This window comes from Palaemon carinicauda, chromosome 9 (assembly GCF_036898095.1).
Source record: "Palaemon carinicauda isolate YSFRI2023 chromosome 9, ASM3689809v2, whole genome shotgun sequence".
NCBI lineage: Eukaryota > Metazoa > Arthropoda > Malacostraca > Decapoda > Palaemonidae > Palaemon > Palaemon carinicauda.
Genome location: NC_090733.1, coordinates 97,369,165 through 97,376,664, shown reverse-complemented (window position 1 = coordinate 97,376,664; position 7,500 = coordinate 97,369,165).

The following is a 7,500-nucleotide window of genomic DNA, read 5'->3' as shown; positions in this document are numbered from 1 at the left end:
AAACTTAGGTATGCTATCTACCTTTCTGTTAGGTGCTTTCAGTTTTAATTTCAGTGTGGCAATGAGGAGATGTTGATCACTACCAATATCTGCACCTCTGTAGCTTCTTACATTTCTCAGAGTCTTCCTTCTCTCTTTATTAATGGCAATGTGATCTATTTAATTTTCATAATCACCGCATGGTGAAGTCCATGTATATTTATGGATGTTCTTCTGTTGGAAAAGAGTACCTTCATTGACAAGATTGTCTGCTGAACAGAAACTTATGAAATGTGCTCCAATTTCATTTGCAGCTACGCCAAGACCCTCGACACTCATCACATTCCCTATCCCTTGATTATTCGTTCTAACCTTAGCATTAAAATCTCCATTCACTATTTTCGTAGCTCTCTCTGGGATCTAATCTATTACACTCCGCGGTTCTTCATAATATTCATCTTTGCTCTCTCAAGGGGAATCATTTATTGTGGTATTACAAACTATAATACTCATATTGCACTGCTTTGATTTGAAATTTGCTGGTTACAATCTAATATTTACAGTTCTCCACTCGGTTAATGCCTTTTCTGCTCTTGGTGTCATCATCCTTCCTACCCCTTCCCTTCCAACTCCATCTGATTTTCCTGCGTAAACATATATATTGCCTTGGTCTAAAGTTTCCTTACTAATCCCCTTACAACGTGCTTTACTTACGGCCAAGTTATCCAAACTATATCTCATAAATTCACTCTCCATTTGCTGTAACTTCCCAATGTGATTCATTGTTCTGACATTCAAATTACCAATTTTAAATTTTTCTTTAGTATTATAAACCGGGAGATTCTTAGCCCGCTACTCTCGGGACTGGGGGCCCTTTTTCATCTGCTCAGTCCATGACCGAGTAAATCCCTAGAGGATTCATTGGCTAGATACATCAAAGGATAGCCTGTTCCTTGTGATGCGCAGTGCCTATCTTTTTACTAAGGCAAGTGATCCCCGCCGGTTCATATTAATTCTAGTAAGATCAACCGCCAGGCAACCGGAGCTAAAATTGAAGCGACAGTTTGTCAATCAACCGCCAAGCATCAGGAGTAAAAATTGAAGTGACAGTTTGTCAATCAACCGCCAGGTATCTGGAGCAAAAAATTAGGCGACAGTTAGTCAATCAACCACCAGGCATCTGGAGCAAATATTTAAGCAACAGTTTGTCAATCGCCCTAAACCTAATCTGTCACCCTTGCAGCCAGTTACTTCATCGAGATTTAGGGGGGCATTTTATACACAACTAAAGCTCTCATTACTCCACAAAGTTGCTCATCCGATTATACAAGTAAAATCGTTAGCAAAAATGGATTACTAAGTTATATCAACTAGCACGGTATTGCTAAGATATACCGCTTATATTATATTAACATAATATAACTTTATTAAGTCAGGGTAATTCGTTCACATCCTTTAGGAATGGAAAGAACAAGATTTTACAAAAAGGACAACAGTATATAAAATTAAATATAAAATATACACACACACATATACATATATATATATATATATATATATATATATATATATATATAAATATATATATATATATATATATATATATATATATATATATATATATATATATATATATATATATATATATATAAGGAAACGAAGTTACAATCCAAACTCGAGGTAAGAGAAAAAATAGTTGACGCCCAGCATACACGGTGGCCATCAACAAGAACAGAAGAGCTGGTTTCTTACACTGTTCCCAATAAAAGATATCCGGCTCCCTATACAACCCCTGCCCTGTTTTTTTTTTTTTCAGGAATTGTGGTATTTCAACGAACATTTAATCTATCTATGCAAATGATATCCACAAAATTTCCTAATTTCTTTGTTTAAGGGCTAAAATTACTCTTAAGATGATTATTTTTTTTAATTGTAACATAAGGTAACGAGAATTTGCGAGAGGGAAAATAAATGATAACCACACATTTGCAAGTTTAAAAATTCTTGATACGAATAGCAATGTAACATATATAATTTAATGAAATCTTGCTATAGGATTCTCATATTTCTTTGTAACAAAACATGAAAAATATATCCGAAGCGTTTCTAAACTTTTTCTTCTTCACTGATGAACCTAGAATAAAATGACGTCGCAAGATTTCCCAAGACATTCTTATTGAATTAGTCACAACAAAACACAGTGTGTACACAAAGCCATATATTTGTTCTGCGTAGTCTCTCCGGCAACTATTTGCTTTACAGTTCCCTATATGAATAGTAGTTGTGTCAATAGTATTTCGCCTCGGTTGTCTTAGTTCACTTTTACTTTTCTCTCCTACATTTCTTTCCTCTTTCTATCATAGCTTTGTTTGCATTACTGAACAAACTGACAATCAAGTCTGGCCCAAGTCTTTTGTAATATTTCATTGTTATTCTGGGTTTCTTTTTGGGAGGTAACGGGAATACTTCAGTTTCATTTGTTTGATAAATTACAAGCTATCCGCTAGAATGTGTTCTTTTGAAGGTGGAGCTATATGTCGGAATATGAACAATGTCGTTTGAATGAGAAATGAAAAACAAAACGATGAAGGTATGGAAATTCAAGAATTGTAAAATATTCCGTTAAGCATACCATATATATATATATATATATATATATATATATATATATATATATATATATATATATATATACATATATATATATATATATATATATATATATATATATATATATATATATATATATATATATATATATATATATAATACTGTGTATATACATATATATACATATATATATATATATATATATATATATATATATATATATATATATATATATATATATATATATATATATATATATTTATATATATATATATATATATATATATATATATATATATATATATATATATATATATATATATACTGTAGATAGATATCTTTTCTGATTGGGTATACCTTAACCTGGCGAAAGGTTTGTGCTTCGTCATGATCAGCAAAGCTTTACTAGTCATGGCCACCTTTACTAACTTGGGTTGCTGTATACGATCAGTCTAAAGTCTCCTACCATCACCAATCCAAAGTGGCCATCGTGGTGATGAAAATGGCCAAACCGAAGCCATAAATAAGGACATGTCTGAGGTCTTTGTCCTGCAGAGGACTAAAAACTGCTGCATTTGTTGTTGCTGTATAGAGATACAAATTATGTATATAAACATACATATATGAAAACACAGAGACACACATATATATGGGTCTGGATCATAATCCCTACAATGCCTTCTCCCACAACCCAGATAGACAAAATCTCGACAAGCCAGATTACCGACATACCCAAAATCCTAACAGCCATAATTTCGACAATTTGTTTTCTTCCTATAGCGGACCCAAACCTTGGGTCAATTTACTTGAAGAAGTCCTGAAACAGACGGATAAATATGGTAAAGGTGGGATGATTTCATAGGTTATTATTCCGGATATAGTTTCCTTTTCAGATATTTTTATTCCATGTGGTTGATGGACAGCATGTTGTAGCCTTGGGAGATTTATGATCGCAGGTCGATCAGACGCACACAGAGTGTGGCGTAATTTCTCAACGAGATGATAAATGTAGAGAGCGACTAATTTGATTCCTTCCAGGGCATTAAAAGGGGCAGAAAAGAATTATAGTCCATTCAATCGAGAGGCATTGGCTATTCTTTGGGTTCTTGAGAGGCATTGGTTCTTTTTTTTTAGGTCAGCCGATCGACATGCAAAGTGATCATCGACCCCTAGGTGATTCATTTTACAAAGGTGACTTGATGTCTAGACAAGCGAGATGGATTGAAAGAATTTTAAAGTTCAACATAAAGGGGTTTGGCCACATAGAAGATATCGGTAACAAGGTAGCTGATGTCATCTCTAGAGGTGCAGTTATAGGAGTAATAACTTGGGCACAAAAAAGGAACGTAGAGAGAGAGAGAGAGAGAGAGAGAGAGAGAGAGAGAGAGAGAGAGAGAGAGAGAGAGAGAGAGAGGGTGATCTACTTAGATCGCCAAATAATTAAGTAATTATGTGAGCCTCTTTTGAAGCTCCAAAGATAGGAAAATATCATAATCCTTGGCGCTGCTTCCCTATCCGGAAAATTCTCATCTTTGCCTTTCCTGGATTTTTCCATTTTCAGTGAAAAAAAAAAAATCTATTCACTTATTTGTCCATCTAGAGTTCGATCCCAGTGAGGTGAAATTTCATGCACATTGCACTAGATATTGCATGGTTATTTCCTTTTGTTTCTTCAGTCTATGTGTATAATTAATATGAAAATCTGAGTTATACTGTGGGTCGAGAAGGTAGGGGAAACTTGGTATTTTTTAGGAGTAGTATTACGTAAGTTCAGACATCCTTTGTGGTCTCTCTTGGATTGGTTGCTAGGTCGTCTCTTTTATTCGAAGACTTATTGGTGTGATTTTGATAAGATTTATATATATATATATATATATATATATATATATATATATATATATATATATATATATATATATATATATATATATGTGTGTGTGTGTGTGTGTGTGTGTGTGTGTCAATATAAATTCACTTTCCTGATTTAAAAGTGAATCGACATCAACTCAAAATAGAGAAGAGGCATTCCATAATAAGATTTATTCATCTTTTGACGAATCAATTTCCGACCAGTCATCGTTCCCGAAAATATTTCCCCCCAGATACATGTTTGCTTGATACCACGTCTGGCAAAGTGATAAATCAGACTCCTCTAGTTTCGACCTGAGAGACGAGGCACGATCTGTAGGTGATGTTTTATTAATAGCAACGTAAGATCACCAGACACTGCCAGTTGCTACTCTTTTTGCAACAGTATTGTTGTCTAATGGGTTTTGCTACGCAACGTTGAGTCATGGTATGTCCCTCTGTAGATGTATTGTTCACAAAAGGAAGAGTAATGTTGATACGAACTAAATAGTTTTTCGGTTTGATTTTTACTAATTTATAGATAACTTCAGGAGAATTTAAGTCTAATTTTATTCTTACTTTAAATGAATCTTTATTTACCAATTGTTTCTTTATTTCAATAGGTAATTAACATACGAGCTATCAATTGAATATCCTTTATATGGAATAACTTTATATTTTGTATAAAAAAATCTTCAAAGGATTAAAGAATTACAGTTCAGAAATTTTGAGAAGAATTAGCAATCAATTATTATCTTAATGATATATTAATCAAATAAAAAACTATTTAACTCTTCAAAAACAAATGTAAGTATTATACCAACAATATATATATATATATATATATATATATATATATATATATATATATATATATATATATATATATATATATATATATATATATATGTGTGTGTGTGTGTGTGTGTGTGTGTGTGTGTGTGTGTGTGTGTGTAAATATATCCCACGAAGGGCATTTAATACCGAATTCTATCTTGGGAATATATATCCACTTGAAATTCATTTGATGGTAACATCTTCTGGATGGGTGGAGATTCGAACCACAACCTGTTCGGCCGGAAACCATGCCTGCGAAGACTCTTCCGACTGAGCTATCTTTATAGCTCAGTCAGTATAGTCTTAGCAGGCATGGTTTCCGGCCGAACAAGTGGGGGTTCGAATCTCCACCTGGCTAGAAGCTGTTACCCTAAAATGAATTCCAAGTGGATATATATTTCCAAGATAGAATTCGGTATTAAATGCCGTTCGTGGGTGATATTTACATTGATTGAAATCACGTGTGCTTGTGATATATATATATATATATATATATATATATATATATATATATATATATATATATATATATATATATATATATATATATAAATATAAATATATATATATATATATATATATAAATATAAATATATATATATATATATATATATATATATATATATATATATATATATGTATATATATTTATACATTTATGTATGCATATATATATATATATATATATATATATATATATATATATATATATATATATATGAGAATAAGAAGAAGTTTTGGAAAGAAGTGAAGAGAGTAAGGAAGGCTGGCGCAAGAATTGAAGAGACAGTGAAAGATGGAAATGGAAGGTTGTTAAAAGTAGAGGAGGCAAGGAAAAGGTGGGCGGAATATTTTGAAAGTTTGTTGAATGTTGAGGATAATAGGGAGGCAGATATAATTGCTTTTCCAGGTGTTGAGGTGCCAGTGATGGGAGATGATAATGAGAGAGAGATTACAATAGAGGAAGTGAGGAGAGCACTAGATGAAACGAGAGTAGGAAAAGCATCTGGTATGGGTGGTGTGAAAGCTGAGATGTTGAAGGAAGGGGGTTTGACTGTACTTGAATGGTTGGTGAGATTGTTTAATATGTGTTTTATGTTGTCAATGGTACCAGTAGATTGGGTTTGTGCATGTATTGTACCACTATATAAGGGTAAGGGAGATGTGCATGAGTGTTGTAATTCAAGAGGTATTAGTTTGTTGAGTGTAGTTGGAAAAGTGTAAGGTAGAGTACTGATTAAGAGGATTTAGGATAAAACAGAGAATGCAATCTTGGAAGTACAGGGTGGTTTTAGAAGAGGTAGGGGTTGTATGAATCAGATTTTTACAGTTAGGCAGATATGCGAGAAATATTTAGCAAAAGGTAAGGAGGTGTATGTTGCGTTTATGGATCTGAGGAAAGCATATGATAGAGTTGATAGGAAAGCAATGTGGAATGTGATGAGTTTATATGGAGTTGGTGGAAGGCTTTTGCAAGCAATGAAAAGTTTCTACAAAAGTAGTAAAGCATGTGTTAGAATAGGAAGTGAAGTGAGCAATTGGTTTCCGGTGAGAGTGGGGCTGAGACAGGGATGTGTGATGTCGCCGTGGTTGTTTAAATTGTATGTTGATGGAGTGGTGAGAGAGGTGAATGCTCGAGTGCTTGGACGAGGATTAAAACTGGTAGGCGAGAATGATCATGAATGGGAGGTAAATCAGTTGTTGTTTGCGGATGATACTGTACTGGTAGCAGACACAGAAGAGAAGCTTGACCGACTAGTGAAAGAATTTGGAAGGGTGTGTGAGAGAAGGAAGTTGAGAGTTAATGTGGGTAAGAGTAAGGTTATGAGATCTACGAGAAGAGAAGGTGGTGCAAGGTTGAATGTCATGTTGAATGGAGAGTTACTTGAGGAGGTGGATCAGTTTGAGTACTTGGGGTCTGTTGTTGCAGCAAATGGTGGAGTGGAAGCAGATGTACGTCAGAGAGTGATTGAAGGTTGCAAAGTGTTGGGGGCAGTTAAAGGAGTAATAAAAAAAATAGAGGGTTGGGCATGAATGTAAAGAGAGTTCTATATGAGAAAGTGATTGTACCAACTATGATGTATGGATCGGAGTTGTGGGGAATGAAAGTGATGGAGAGACAGAAATTGAATGTGTTTGAGATGAAGTGTCTAAGGAGTATGGGTGGTGTATATCGAGTAGATAGGGTTAGGAACGAAGTGGTGAGGGTGAGAACGGGTGTAAGAA